We start from the raw sequence: 17,527 nt of genomic DNA, 5'->3' as shown, positions 1-17,527 counted from the left end.
AACCACCCACCGAGCCTAAACCACATCTACCTGATTGACAGTTTGGACCATGTTTCACCAGAGTTGCCTTGTTCATCACTATGAAAAACCTCCTACCTTTTTACCATCGTGTCAACCAGAGTTCAGACACTAGGGCACGCCACCTACAGGTCCCAAGACCGAAGAACAACAGATTCAATCCTCTTACGTCTATCAGACTACGTTTGGAGTACACGTCGATTATGAATCCAGGTCTTCCGATCGATCCATCTTTTAGTTCCAAACTAGGTTCGTTCAGCACAAACCTCGACAAACCAGAGGGTACAATAGTTGGTATTATAGCAAAGTTTATACTATAGAGGTACCACAACCTCTTTATCTGAAGAAGATCAAAGAATCTCGCCGACATGCCAAGCAAGCCCAAATGATCACCGAACAAATGCAAGCTAAACTTTTTCGACAAAGGCAAGCGAACAAAGAGCAAACCAACCATTTAGAGAAGGTCATAGTTGACATTGCTGCAAACATGGAGGTTCTCAACACTCCAAGGCGCAATGTTAATCGGGGTTTGGTATTCACCGGTGTCCGCACGAGAGAATCAAATGACTTCATCCTTGAGAAGCATCCACTACAAGCCAAGTTAGAGGGAAATGGTCAATGGTCTTTGCTTGGCCACAAGGTGAAACCCGAATTGTCTTACTTTGAGGGAGAATACACGTATGATTGGCTTGTGAAAGAGAAAAGATATTATGCCTATCATGATGTCCCCATGGACAAGAGAGTGGATGAGGTGATTGCTAGCTTGAGAGGGAGAGCATCCAATTGACATGCTTGATTTGAATGGTTGAATGGACAAACAGATTGGCCTAAGTTTGTGGAAGGCTTAATTGAGAGGTTTGGATATACCTCCATGGTCAGATTATGGTACCCTGAGAGGCTCAATTACATATGGAGAAGCCTCAAAGCATGCAACTCCCCAAGGAGCAAATGACTAGCGTATGGATTCTCGTGAAAGATTGATTCAAAAATTGGTTGAGTTCAAGAAAGGGCAACTCAAGGTGTATTAACTCAATGCTTTTAAGGTGAAGGGAAAGACCCTCCCTAAGCCTAAAAGAGTGCATCTCAAATGATCTTTGACATTGTTACCTGGCACCCAATGTGTCTACACGTTCACTGCCCAAGGGATGGTCTCATGGACATTCCTATCTTTTTGGCTTGGTTGAAGGCTGAATTTTCTTATGCATTGGATGAACCACATGGGTAGTCACCTAGATGGTCCTAATACCATATGATACTCTTAGTGGTGGACATGGGCCCTGGTACGATTTTCGGCCAAGGAACCCGGACCAATTTGAACAAAAACAAGGCTATGTGGCAAGCTCCCATTCTTGCCTTGCCAGATCTTCATATGGTCATCATGATGAAGATAGATGCATGTGATGGTGAGATTGGTAATGTCCTTTTTCAAGAAGGATATCCCATCATGTACATGAGTGAGGTCTTGCACAACCAAAGATGTGCCTTGTCGACTCTCAACAAGAAAGTGTGTGCAATGATTCTTGCTGTGGAAAAGTGGCACCCTTACCTTGTTAGGCGTAAGATCATCAAGTGAGACTTCACGACAATAATGGTGGGCTATGTGGCCAAGGTGTTTGGCAAGAACCAAGTTTATATATTTGATCTCAGTTGACCCGTAGTCTCTCCCACTTTGGGGACAAAGTGGTTTGTTATAATTCAAAATTGACCCCAAATTATTTTGTTCTTTTGATTTTAGTAGGTTTTGATGTCTCGATTTATGGCTCTAATTGAGCGGGTGTAGCAGGACATTCGGTTTTGATATTAGTTTGTGATCTATTTATTTATAGAGTAGAAAGTCGAGTTTATATGGGTCAAGGTTGAAGAGTCATCATCAACACTTGTTATTCAACCCATATTATGAAAGATGCCTGAGAATCCATGCTCCAAATCCAAGATGTCACCTCATACTCATAGAGGAAAATTTCAGCTTATCTGAGGTCCAGTATATTGATGTGAAAGCCTATGTGGCTGATGGTAGGGTGAAAAAATTAAATGACACATTCTCTCTTCCTATTCAAGCAAGGGAGGAGGATATGGGTTGAATAGGCATGACACATGACACATAAGGAGAGTTCCCTACAAGGGAAGAAACTTCTTTTACATATGAGGACAGTTGACACATCAAGGAAGAAGAAAGAAAATGAAAAGAAAGTGGCTAAATTAGAGGAGCTACAAATTCAGCAAGTGGGGGCCACCTTTTGAAGGAGAAAGGAAAGAAAGAAAAGGAAAAAGGGGGCAACCCCTACTTTCCAAATTAAGGGAAGATGTCTCTCCTACTTTCTATTTTCTATTTTATCACTTGAATCCAGCAAAATATATTTTTATTTTATTTTAATTATGTTTTTAGTAACTTGGTTTGGGTAATTGGACCTGGTTAGGGAGGGACCCTGACAAGCTAACTAACCCCCTCTCTAGTCTAGTTATAACTATCAGTTAGAATCTTGTTTTGGCAGTTATAGAGTGTATGAGGTTTTTGGGTTTTATATTTACATTGAGACTGGACCCAAACTCAGGTCACATACTATAATTGGACATGGTTAGGGAGGGACCCTGACAAGCTAACTAACCACCTCTCTAGTCTAGTTATAACTATCAGTTAGAATCTTGTTTTTGCAGTTATAGAGTGTATGAGGTTTTTGGGTTTTATATTTACATTGAGACTGGACCCAAACTCAGGTCACATACTATATAAAGTGACCTAGGGTTTCTATTTAGATATTACGTAAGTATTGGAATTAATTATCCTTTCTCTCTCTCTAGCTGATTCTCTTTCTCTATCTCTGAGTGTCCCTCTCTCTTGACATTTTATTCTCTCTGAATCACATTGGATCAGGTCTCCAAGGGCTGGTTGTTTATCCTCGTTGAAAGGCCAATGTTTTTTTGGCATTCCAATTGTGTGGTCTTGCTTCATGTCTATCATGTCGGTGTTGCTGAATTGCATATCATGTTTTAGAGTTGTAGAACATGGGAGGAACCATCTCAACCTGCTACAAACCTCCAAGATACCCCTAGGATCCTTCTATAGCTTTAGATCAACTTTTTTCTAATTTCTAGAACACGAAAATTGAAATTGCTCCTTACCGGGCACCTGATTTGCCCAATTTGCCTAAGTTGAGTTCCCATGACCTACTAAAACCTTCTCCTTTACCCAACAACTACACCGAGCCTTCTCATACATCTCTAGACCTCCCTAGAGTCATTGGACTAATTGTTACGAGTTCTAGACTTAGATTCACAACCGAACCCCTTTCAAAACCCAAAACCACATCCTGTCGAGACTCTAACGGCCTCGATTTTCCTAAACCGATAACCCCCAACTGTCAACACCATTCTCCTCTACCCAACGCCTATGCCAGACCCTTCCATATGTTCCTAGGCTTCCCTTGGACCTTTGGTTCAAGTCCCACATGATTGGAAATGTGTTCCATACTCGACCACCCACTGAGCCCAAATTGTATCTACCCAATTGATAGTTTGGACCTTGTTTCACCAAAGCTGCCTCATTCATCACCATGAGGAACCTTCGACCTCTTTTCTATCGTGTTCTTCCCTATCGTGTTAACCAGGGTTCAGTCTCTCCGACACACCACCCATAGGTCCCAAGATCGAGGAACAACATGTTTGATCCTCTTGCGTTTGTTGAATTGTGTTTGGAGTACCTGTCGGTTACGGATCTGGGTCTTTCGACCACTCCGTCTTCTAGTTCCAACCTGGGTTTGTCCAACACGAACCTCAACAAACCAACAAGTATAATATTATCACTAGTTTTTTTTGTGATAATCCAAGGGAAAAACTCCCCCATCACCTATTGCACATTGGCTGGCCTCCGGTTGGTAAAAACCCTTAAGGTTGCCCCTGCCCACTGAGGAGTACACCAAACTTTGACCCTATGGCAAGGGACACTACCCATGGGTATCGAATTTGTGATGTTCCATCAATTTGATGACATTCACGAGTCACCCCTACCAAATTAGCGGAGCCCTAGTCTATTTACAATTAACAATATGAGAAAATAAGCTTAGTATGAATACACATAGGGGTGGGCAATGGGCTGGCCTTACCTGACCCGATCTAAGCCTATTTAGCCTTGACTGATTGGATTTTGAGTCTTAGGTGACATAGAAATGACCTTGCCCATTTATTAATGAGCCAAGCATTGGCCTAGTTCTTAACGGGTCCAGGCCTTATTGGTAGGGCTGCACAACAAGCCAAGCTAGCTTGGGCTCGACCCATTTAAGTTTGGCTCAAACTGGTTTAAAAAAAATTAACGAGTCAAATTTTAACAAAAGTTTTGTCGCTATAGACAAAAATGAGCTGAGTTTTAATAGGAAATCAAACTCAATTAAGCTCGATTAGCCCGATTATGTCTAATTCATATAGTTAATAACACATCTATATTAGTATATATACTTTTTTTTGGCAAAAGAACCAACAACTAGGATTCACCTAAATAGGTAAGATGTTGGGCCTTCATAGAAGCAATTTGAGTTTAAATCAGAGTGGTGCTACTCTGATTTTAATAAATTGTTATGGCTTAGTTATCAAAAGACACCCAGTATTCAAGCCCAGGCTCCACCTGCCCAGCCTTGCAAGCAAAGAGGGTCATCCATACCCAGATGATCTCCATAGAGAGCATGAATCAAGAAGTCCCAGGGGATGTCCCCCTCTTTCAAAAGAGTCCTGGCTGCCCCTGAATGATTAGTCATTTAGGAAGTTTAGTTATTTATTCTTTCTTGACTTTCTTGGTTAGTTAATGCGGCGTCAGGGAGTTATGGTTAGAGTAGATCTTTCTTTCTTGTTTTTTTGTTCTTGATTGGTTTCTTGGGTAGTTATAATTGATTATGGATTAGGCTAGTCCTCCACTCTATAAAAGAGAGCTGAAACTCTCATTTGATTTAGGTTTTTTAATAAGTAAAGATTTCTTCTTTTAAGGCTCTAGTCGCGTCCCCTATTTCTCTCCTTTTTCTTTGGCGTCCCTACCCTCTAATGCTCTCTTCTCTTATTTTCTCCTTCCTAGCGTCCCTAACCCTTGACACCCTTTCTACTCGCTCTTATAGAGTGCACATCTGACTCGTCCTTAGTGTGGAGGTAGATCTTTGAGGGCCCAATCCCTTCATGATTTACCCTCGCTGAACGAAGCAGACCCTACTTGGGAATATGAAAGAGCCCTATCAACCATGGTGTAACGCCCCAATTTTTTAAACCAAAAATTTCAGAGATTTTTTTTTAATCCCTTTAGATGGTTTTTAAGAACACAGTGGAAACTCTTTTTCTTATTCGGTTCAAACCTTGGGCGGGTTACAGTTACCAACACACACTTGAAAGACTAGAAAAATTGAATCAAATCATCAATTTAATTGCAGTAAATCAAATACTAGTCTTCTAAATATCAGAGTTTAAAGGACTAAAGAAAAATAATAAAGTAACAAAAATTATTTAGTCCATCTAACAAGCCTAAAAGACTATGACCCTCTTGACGTCACACTGAGCCGCATGTCATCGCTCTCTAGCTTATTCGTTACTTGAAATTTTAAAATATAGAGGCATTAGCCATAACCCCAGTAGGAAAACACCCTACACACAGGCATGGAAAGAACACAAATTAATAAAACATACATCTTTTCCAATACACTCAAATCACAACATGTCATAACATATAAACCCAGCAAGGTTAAAGATCACAATAATAATAATTTAACCATGCAGGATTATATAATATTTCATTCTTATCCTCAAGTAATGTACTTGCATAATCATTAGTAATCAAAATAATAATCAAAAGGATTCATGTATGCCAACATATGCATGAACTAGAAATTATACATGACATGCATAAAAATTTATGTCAATATACAATGAATCATTTAACCACTAGTGAACCTAATCTAATGTATTATTTTTCTTTTCTTTCCTGAAGGGTATACACTCATGACCTAATCTAGACTCAGCAATCAGATGTGGATTTATTATGCTATGTATTATAATTAACCCATTGATTCAAAGTGCTAGACCAAATATCCACTAAAGTGGTCTTTAACTAAGAGAGAAACTTAACAGTAGTCCAGGGAATCGATTCCTACTCTGAAGAGCTTGACTGTCTAGCTAGGATAAATTGACAGCCCCAGCCCCTTACACCGATGACTAGAGGCCCAAGAGGTGTCAATGCCCTCAAAACATGTCACTCGACGAGCGTACCTCCTACCCTCTCCAAGGTAGGCCATTGGAACAAATGAGCTATTAGGTGTTATTTACAATAGGTTCAACTACACATTAGGTGCACTCTGCACCAGGCTCAATAGCCCTAAGCTCCACTATGGGCAGCTCAAACCACGACCTTACAAGGCAAGAACCAACACCCCCTACAGTCATTGAGGTGTCCTACCATAGCTCATTTGAACCCAACTCAAGGCACATGCTCTCTCTAGTAAGGGGTCACCAAGAGTTCAGTTAGAGTGTATGTGTATATGAGCATGTTTAACAATGTCAAGCCAGGTACTTACAAGCACCCCATTGGTTCCATCGAACCTGACTCGCATTTGAGCCCAATGTATACATGCCTCACATGACTTACAACATAACACATGCCACATACCACACCTCATGATGCATGAGATTTATTTTAATTTAGCATGGACCATAAATTTAATAGAACAATACATGCATGATCGTGCATATAATTTGATCTAATTATCATGCTTAATTTTCATGTTTAACATGCAATCTCATATGCCATCATGCCCAAATAATCCACATGCATACATAGAGCATATTCATGGCAAATTCCACATTAACACATGCATGATTAACATCTCATATCATAATCAAGCACAGGATTTTAGAAAAATAATTTCACTAAGTCAAGTTATTATCCAAAATAAAAAACTGTATAACATCAAAATTTGCATGTTGTTCACGGGTCTGAGAGACCATTAGAACGAACACATATAACTTTCAATTCCAAGTGGTAGATCTTAGAAAATCAATTTTGTTTGCCCATGGAAATTCACAGACCCAAAATTGTTTTTTTGTTCTTGACAGAACCTACAAGAAGCTTGCTTCCTAAAGAAGCATTCACCAGACACAATCCGAGAGGGATTTTATCCTCCCAATTTTTTTAATGAAAGGTATGCTTGTTATCTTTCATAATCATTCAAGTTTGCCAAAAAACTCTATTATATGAATTTTTTAGGTTTTTTGCACCAGACCCTACCAAAGATAGTTCCAGATCCAGGTTTTCTTCAGAATCTTGAATTTTTCATGATTTGTGTAAGACTTCAAGATTTACAAAAAACAAAACTTATTTTTATTTTATTTTTCTCAGATATATTCATATTATATGAATGACATACCCAAAAATCAGTTATTAACTCAAAAACATTGATTTATTAGGTTTTATGTAAAACCGATTATCAAAAATCGCTCTGCACACAGAAAATAATTTCTATCTTGGGTTACAGCAGCCATAACCTTCACTTTCGTACCACCAATAAGGCCTAATATTTTTATGAGACACCTCTTAGATATCTGAAAGGTCTCCATAAAAGGGTTTGGCTATTGGTTATCCGATTTGAGAGGTATATTTATTTTACCATGATAGATCGGTCAAGAAAATCAAGACAACATAAAAAATAAAATATAAATCATGAGAAAAGCAAGAAAACTCAAGTATAAATGTGGAGTATCAATTTTTAATTATGCATCAACCCATAGACAGTATCTAAACATCATCTATAGTCATAAAGAGACGTTATATGGTCATAATACATGCTTTGGAATCTAAACTATTAAAATAAATCATGATTTTTGCATAAAATAACTAGTTTAAGGTTCTAGCATGCGAAAAATGAAACACATAAAAAAAATTTGCAGAAACATGATTCATATTATAAATGCATGTAAGAAAGCAAATATGCATCCATTCATGCTGAAAACAAAGATTTAACCATCTAAAATTATGTAGGAACACAAAACTATGTGTTTCGGGTTATCCGATTTCACAATTTATCCGTCCAAGCATAGATTTACCAAAAACGAATTTGTGAATCTGTTTTAAAGCATGATATTGAATTAAAAACACTTTCAAAACTTTCTTTCAATCCTATTCTAGATCCGATCCACCATGGATCAACCTGTAGAATCAGCAAAATGCACGGTTTATACGTTTGCATCTGATCTATGCTATGCGTAAAATGAATCCTACCTGAAACGTGTTTTCAGAACCCCCAACACCTTCGTCTCCTGTTCTAGCATGTTGGAGCAGCTTCAATGGCTTCTGGAAAAACTCTAAGGAAGAGAAAAAAGAAAGAAGATGAAGAAAAGAATATGAAAGAAGATAAGAGAGAGTCCTTTCTCTTGTTTTTTTTTTTAATATTAGAAAGTCCACAAAGGGGGGGGGGGGGGGGCGTCCCCTCCTTAGAGTCCAATCCACTTCAAAACTAACCTAATATCATCCCTAATAATCCTATTCTGGAATTTTACTAACTAATTATCTAACTAAATAATTAATTAATTTAATTAGCTACTAATTTATCTTTAATTTCTAACTAATTAATTTAATTAGTTTAGGGGTGCACTAGGGGGGGGGGGGGGGCGTCCCACCCTCTCTAGATTCTTTTAGGCTTTTAAAGACCCTCCTAATGAGGCCTCTAGAGTTTGGAGTAGATCCCACTTGGGTCTGGATACAAAATGATCTAGATCCAAAAATCCAATCCATATCCAAAATTTTGATCTAGATCCAAAAGTTTGATCTAAATCCAATTCTCATTTGGGTTGGATCTTGGAACTAAACAAAGAGCTACAAATCCAAAATTCATTTAAAGGTCCATATCTAAACATAAGATCCAAAACTATATTGGATCCAAACTGAGGTTTGGATCAGAGCCTAACTCATCCAATATCCAATTAACCCTGAGTCACCCTTGAACCCCTCTGGGCCATAATGACCGTGCCTGAAACCCCCACTAGGCTAAGTGTGACCCCTTTGAGTTTCTCATGGAACTTGGTGTGAGTTCAAAGCACTGCTTAGCCAACTTAGACTCACGAATTTCATGTGAATATGAAATTGGTTTTAACCCAAATTTAAAAGTTAAAACAAAAATAAAATCATAGGTATTACACATAGTTCTGATGATCAAACATCTCCAAACTTATCCCGGGTATTTATATTAGTCTCTAGACTTTTTGTATTATCCCTTGACCTTTACTGCAGCCTTAGATAAAGCCATATACCTTTCTCAATCCTAGAAACCCAAAACTACATCTTGTTGATTAGGCAAAATATATTGTATATCTTGTTTGGTCTCACCAGCCTACTAGACATCCCAGTCTGAGTTCACAGCACCCCGTTATCTGTGTTAGACTCCATTATACGTCCCTAGACTGCCTTAGATTATCAAGATCAGATCCTTACAAATCTGGACCAAAAACCCTACTCGAACGACTTATTGGGCCTTGTTTTGACATATCTGATTTAGTTGTTTGACCATATTTTTTATGTACCTCTCAAATGACTAAGATGTATCACAACATAGATACTGGGGTTGCGGGTAGTGGACACAACAAGTAGTATCAGAGCAAGGTGTCACCAAAGTGCATCATAACCTGAATGAGACAATTGACATTTTGTTAGAACTATGCACAAACCTAATCACAATTATGTACTGAATACACATGGCAAGTTGTGGGCTGAATTTAAAGTTGAAAGCACTTGTTGAAAGATTCTTGAGATGTGTGAAAGACTGTGATGCAATAGGAGCTAACATTATCGATGAACGGGTCCGTACATGACATACGTCAGTCCTTAGAACGCTTATAGTGAAAATTATGAGAAGAAATCCCTTGAATGGATTTTGAATCGCAGTTGTGTGTCTTCGAATGATACAAATCTAAATAAAGGTGAGTGATTGCAAATCTTCGCACTCCTTATGGTGCAATACTCATGCATGAATCACCTGATGTAGCGATTGGGTATATATGGATGAGCAATGCATACTCAACATAGTGAGTGTCCACAATTCCTACACACAACTCCACCACAAGCCACCTACAACAACGACCTTTGAAGGTCCTTGTCCCTACATCATTATGTTTGGGAGTCGACTATCCGACCAGCCAAACAGCTACTAGAAGTGATTCCTTTTCTAGTGTTGTTGTCGTCAATGCCCTATCAGTGCACAATGGATCATGTGCAGGTCCAGCCAGGTTGATGACTCAACCAGCCTGCTTCACATGGCTGCCACCCTGAAAAAAGCAGCCAAGATCCTTGCAATATCGTGCCTATAGAGCAGGATGCCTCTGTGCTTGATGAGTAAGCACCATTGTGCATAGTAGAGAAGTCACACTCTCTACTAATTGAGTGCATCCCTGAATGCAGCAAGGATATGACCTTGTACACAACAGGGAACCATAGGAGCCCTGCTGTAATGCCCCAAAATTTTAACTAAAAAATATACTTTAAATCTCTTATTTTTTTAACTTTTTAGAATACAGTAGAGTATTCATTTTTTGTTTCAGTTAGAATTTTGAGTGGGTTACAGGTACTCTAACTCAACATATGACTAGATCCTTTCTATATAACGGACTTGGGTCCATGCCCAAAACATGGATCGGGTCCAATCAAGAATCTGAAACCCAAAATAGAAACAAGACATTACAATCCATGAACCAGTTGAAACAATTCATCAAACAAATAAACTGTTTGTAAATGTTGGACTCTAGGGCCCACAATATTGTTAAAACAAAATAACAAGTCTTAATAATCATAGACTAAAATAGTTGGTTCTAAGTACCGCCTGTAGCATCCCGCTATTACTCTAGCTCATTCACTCATTACCTAAATGTTTATGATATTGGGGTTAGACTCATCGAGTCTCAGTAAGAACATTATAACATTGCATGTGTGTATAGAACCAAGTATATATGTATTTATACATCCTTCCAAAACATATACAATGCAAAATAAAAATCATAATACATTCAAATGGACGACTATAGCAATTAAATTCAAACAACATATTACAAAACAAAAACATATCAATGATTAAGCATTTGAATAATCAAGTGCATGCTTTCAACATAAGTTTAACACAAATGAACCTACTCAATTGTAATGCTCTATTTCTCTTACTTACCACATACGGGTACACGCATGACAAGTCTCGAATCAGAGGAGACCACTTAGGGGTTTATTATGTCATGTAATTTAATTCCCCAAGTGACTTACTGAAATGTTTCCACTTGGGCAGTTCATGACTGAGAAAAACTCCACCAGTGGCATCATAAACATGATATATCCTACCAAACTTTTGCATAAGAACATGGACATACCTCCTTAAAACAATATTGGTAGTCTTGCCCTCTAACTTATGAGGACTAGGGACCGAATGAGTTTTCTTGCTCTAAAGAATTATAATGTGGTCCATCAGAGTGTACCATCTACCCTTTCTAAGGTAGACTCAGAAATCTGTAATTGGGGTATCTTCATTAAGGGCAATAGGACAATGCATTTTGATTCATGTGTCCTTTACCACTCAGCCTTTCATGGCCAAACGAAGTACTCCTCCAGGTTAACTTTCTAACTTGTCTTTCATGTCAAGAGCATCATATCGCCCACTCATGACAATTACACAGTTTATTAACACATTCATATGGATAACCCATTTAGTATGTCCTTAGTTCCTTTAAATCATTTGTTCAATCATGTACTTATGAGCATTCATGTGCATATGTATGCTTTTTATGACTTTGTGCACTATGACACCACATGACATACCTTTATTGTCCTATCTTGCCATTATAATTGCAAGCCACATCTCATAACATTATGATATGCAATATAACATTATGACATAATTTAAAACTTTACATTCAAACGTCCACATAAGATTACACAAGCACATTGCCTCAATAGGTCTGCATACTACACATCAGCATGTCACATACCCATCTAGTTCACCTTTGAAACCATCACATGCATTCAAACAAACCAATCCACTAATTCGGGACCGATAATGTAAAAATTTACTTGACTTTAAAAATTTTGTCATAAATCGTACAAAAAAATTTAGGCTCTAATATTTTAACTGAAAGTACTTACCTATGTTACATGCATATCCTTAAAATCTCAGGCCTTAACTTATTACAAATCAAGAAATCAAATTTTTACAACACAGACTATTTTTTTATCACAGAACAAATTTGTCAAATTTTTATTTTTTTAAGAAAAATTAGTTATAAATCATCCAGGAAGAATTAGATGTTGGGATTTTTTTTAATGTTGGTGGGCTTGATATGTTTGATTCAAGCCCACCAAATTTTAGAATTTAATTTGTTTTCAGATGAGAGCTAAAATCTTGAAATACATACTATATATTTCTGTCACTTGACATAATGTTTTCCTAAGAATGACGTATTCTAGACCAACTTCTGCAAATTTTTATTTTCAAACCGTGATGCGTCAACCTATAAAATTGGTGAAAGTCTTCACATGACTAATGGAAGTCAAGGGTCATATTTGAGAAAAAAAATTAGAAGAGGGTTAGACCAATCTCAACCCTCCATCTTCTTATATGTAATCTAAACAACACATCTCATCTACTCATAGATTTTTGCCTATAAATACCACTCAAAAAGTAGAAGAGAGGCATTGAAGTGCCTTCTCTCTCTCCCTCTCCCACGATTTTGGTGTTTCTCTCTTTTTCTACTTTGAGTGTAGTGTAGGGTGCCCTTGAAGAACTATATTGTACACCACTTTGTGGATGAAGAACAAGGTATAAATCGATTCAAGCTTCTTTGCAAAAACAAAAGAGGTAAGTTGATCTCCATTTTGTGTATTTTGATTTTTTTGTTCAAACTCTCTCTCTCTCTCTCTCCCCAACCGTATAAACATGCATTCCATAATACATGTGGGTATGGAGAAGGAATTATCATGGTTTGAACCATGATTTTGCACACATGTGTACACTCTCTTGACTCACACACGAATTTAAAAAAAAAACATGGTCGAAAATGATGTTCACCAACTCTAATGGTGTTTCATCACTTCAAGCCCTGCTCTAATCAAGATAAGTGATTTGCATTTTCATGGTTGAGTTACTTATCATTCTTGAAGTAATAAATGTGTATCTCATGAATTATATTTTCTTCCTCTAACACATTCATGCTTGAAAATGAGATTCTCATTTTCGATAATTTTTTTACAAAGTGAATATGCAATTTTTCTACGTATGTAGCATTTTAGAAAAACTCGTGTGAACATGATAAAATTCCCATTTAAGATTTATATTTCACAAAGGGAAAAATGATCCTCATGACTAGTTTATATAGTTCAAAATGACTTATGGATATAAAACATAAACACCTCAAGTGTTAGCCATTTTGCAAACCCATCCATGGTTCTAAGGTATTCCATACGTAATATTCAATTTGTGAGGAATGAAGAAATAGAAAAGTATGCAAATTTGGTCTCACATATTAGTGGTAGGAAAAAAGTTTTCATTTCAAAAAAAATATATATCATATAGTCTCTTCAATCATTCTTAATTCTTGAGATTTAGTTCTTTTGAATGCTTGAAACACATATTTTTTTTAGTCTCAAATGCCATAACCATATGTGAGATACCTTATTGAAAAAAAAAGCGTGATCATAGCAATCGGTTGGACAAACCCAGTCACGGTCCAGACCAGGTCTAGTTTATGCCTCAAACCTGATTAGGTCTAAACTAGAGGAGTGGTTCAGAGCTGGTTCAGGTGGGTCGGCCCAGACCAACCCTGAACCAAGCTGGTTGGTTCGGGCAGTCTGCACTGGGCTGGTTCAGACTGACTGGGCCGAGTGGTTCGGTCTAGCCAAGGTCTAAACCTAGGCCTGACCTACTGGTTTGACCCAGACCCAGACCCGGCTGGCTAGGCAGACTAGCCGCCAATCACAATGACATCAAGAAAAAAAAGAGCAAACAAAAAGAAGAAAACAAAAAAGAAGAAGAAAAATATTCAAACTATTTAAAACAAGTGGTTTACAACAAATAAGATGAATTCCTATGACTGCAAACAGGTATAATAGGGAATACGTAGCATGCCTGCTCATTTGTATTAAATATGCTAGCCTAAGAAAATGACTTAGCGAAAATATTCTTATGCACATACTTGAGAAATCTATGTGTAGGTTTAAATTTTCACACGTAAAACGTTGGAATATCATTATGATTGAATGTGTAGTGAGCTAGGCTACTAAATGTCATGCACATGAATGTTTAAAAATGATAATTTGAATGTCTTATGACAATTACTATGTTTTGCATATGTTTATGATCAATGCAATATGACATTGCACATGAAATCAACATGTTTGCCTATGCATATGTTTATGATAAATGCAATATGACATTATGCATGGAATAATTATATTTGTCTATGCATATATGTTTATGATAAATGCAATATGACATTGCACATGGAATAATCATATTTGTCTATGCATATGTTTATAATAAATGCAATATGACATTGCACATGGAATAATCATATTGTCTATGTTTATGCTTGTGATAAATGCAATTTGACATCGTACATGGAAGAATTATGCTTAGCTTATGCTTATGCTTGACATGAATGCAACATGTCAAAAATGCATAGAGAATGTCTATGCTAGTGTCGAGTGCCTTATGACAACAATTGTACATGTTTATGCTAAATGCAATTTGCCTACGAAATTCTAAGGCTATGCAAAAAATACAAGAAGAAAAAGATACATATGACATTAAGGTTATACTTGATTCAAATAATTTGCATAAGCTCACATAAATAACATATGATGCATAAAAACATGTGATAATGATGTTCTTGTTTCTGACATAAATTGTTGCCTCATGAATTGGCTATGAAGCTTACACATAAATGATGTACAAAGCATGTTATAGAAATACATCTATTTGCATTTGAATGTTATGCTTTATTATGCTATGACATGACACATTGATGTATGTATGAACATCATTGGACTTGTATGTGGATATTGTTGGAAAAATGAACTAACTAATGAAATGCATTACTAGATAATGCTCTCTTGTGAGCTTGGGTGGGTTGTGACCTCACATTGTGAGAGGAAGTCTCACTTCACATGCAAACATCTACACATTAAAGATCCTTGTGGTCACCTTCACCAGCGAGGTGCTCATATGAGCTAAAGGCGCCAGAGCACATGAATTGGGTTGGGCAAAACCATGTCATAACATGTATTGTAACGCCCCAAAATTTCTAACTTGAAAACCTAGAAATTTAACCCTGTTTTTTTTTTGAAATAGCACAACGAAAATAGTTTGTATTTTGAAAAATTGGATGATTCTGGTGGGTTACAGAAATGAGAAATATATTTGAAACAGAGTTTCGTAACCATAAGAAATTAAAACTATTCCATACATCATGAATAAATCCAGTTATCAAAGTTTATACATCATCAAAAGCTTAATAAAGTATTTCATTAAAATAAAACAAGTAATAGTTGGTTCCAAGATCGTAACATAGTTAGGGATGTTTGGATCAGGGTCCCGCTGCGCATCGAGCACTTGCACTGCATCATTCTTCATTATCCATGCCTCATAACAATGAGGTAAAACTCTTTTGAGTAGGTAAGCAAACTTAAGCATCATGTATTATGATAAGAAATCAAAATATCTATCATATTCCTCAATATGTAATTCTCAATGTGACTAACATGCTAGAATTATGAAATGACATATTCATAAGCTTGATAAAAACATCAATAGCATACTCACAATAATGAGATGTTCAGAAGAAAAACATAATATCAGAAATAACAACATAATCTCAAATAAATCGCAACTAACTATATCAGTGAGTTAGTAGGGTTAGTATTAAGTTTCAATAGTCTTACTCCTCTAGGTACTCAGAGGTGGTCATCACGATAGTGAGAAATACTACGGTATTCATTATGTAAAGATATATATATTTGTTGTAGTTTCTGCTGCTCGGATCCCCAACCCAAGTCGTGGCCTCCAAAGGATCGAAAGATGATCGGTGAATGGGTGAATTCAAATTGCAATCCCTATCACTACAGCAACTAAGGTATACCCTTAGTCTGGTGAGTTGGACCTCTATGACTCCGAGTGACGAAGGTTTGAGGATGTCGTGCTCCTCATTTTTAAAGTCGGTATGACATGTAGTTATAAAAACCTACATGCGACAATTGTCACTCGATGTTGTACCATCCACCCTCTCTTGGTAAAGCAGTTGTGAATGGGTGACATGGGTGACTCCATCTTCATTATAGGTAATGTTAGTAGTCATGTTCTTGTGTCAGACGAGGTTTTAAGGCTTAATGGCCCCAGACTCCCCACAGGGCAGTATGTCATGAGAAGGTCTATGCCTAGCCCAAATCACATGCTCCTTCAAAAAGCACTTTGCCAGTGACGGGGTAAATATCAGATTTAAATGTGTAGGAGTTAGTATAAGTAGCAAGACTTCTTCTCACGGGATGTGGCCACCCAGCTCTCAACAGACCACTTAATGCCTTTTTGCAGTTAGTTCATTCCATACACATATGAGATGTTCATCGTGCCTTAATGCATCAATAATTAGCATGCTAAGTTGGGTACAACAATATTCTATTTTTCAAAGGCATCATATATGAGAGTATAGACATCAATATCACAGGCCCATATGCGACTTATGCATGTATCTGTCATATGCACTTTCTTTGTCTAACCTCTCATTTTGGAGGCAATATGACACACTACCATATGAGTGTTGTATATATCTATATGACATTTGTCCTATGCATAGACAAGTATGTATTGTACTTCATGCATAAGTTTGTTAGTCTAAGTCAATGCACATTTGACACATTTATGAGCACATGTATATGATTCTCATTCGTAATTTTGTTGTATTATCACCTAGCCCTTGTCATGAGCTTCGTAGAGTTTTGGTTGCTTCTTGTATACACATATTCTTGTGAACTCTTTTCAAGTCTTGTTTGACTAAGGTCTAAGTATAGACATATCTATCCCTTCCTAAGGCAACGATATTCATGAATCGCATAATGATTGAAACTATGTCAAATAGGGTATCGGATGCAAACCTCTTTGTAATATCACCCCTTTGAACATCTTACTCCTAAAGTGTGTGGGTTTCATGTTGAATTATTTCTAAAAATTGCATAAGACTTCAAGCTTTGAAAGGAATCCCCTTCGTAGAATATTTTTGACATTTCCTCCATATCAGATTCTTGGTTTCTTTTTATTGAGGGAGTTTAAAATTTGAGTAGTTATTTTCTAAGAAATCACTCTCAAATCTAGAATGAAGCCGAATTTGAAAAAATTCAAATTGTTGTTGAATCAAAATCATCTGAATGACTTTAAATCTTAGAGTGAATCCGAATTCCAAAAATCTAATTGTTGTTAAATCAAAATCATTCGAATTATTTTAAATTTTAGAGTGAATTTGAATTCCAAAAATC

This window comes from Nuphar pumila, chromosome 15 (assembly GCF_984573655.1).
Source record: "Nuphar pumila chromosome 15, dmNupPumi1.hap1.1, whole genome shotgun sequence".
Taxonomy (NCBI): Eukaryota; Viridiplantae; Streptophyta; class Magnoliopsida; order Nymphaeales; family Nymphaeaceae; genus Nuphar; species Nuphar pumila.
The sequence above is the reverse complement of the archived record's forward strand: the minus strand, read 5'-3'. Positions refer to the sequence as shown.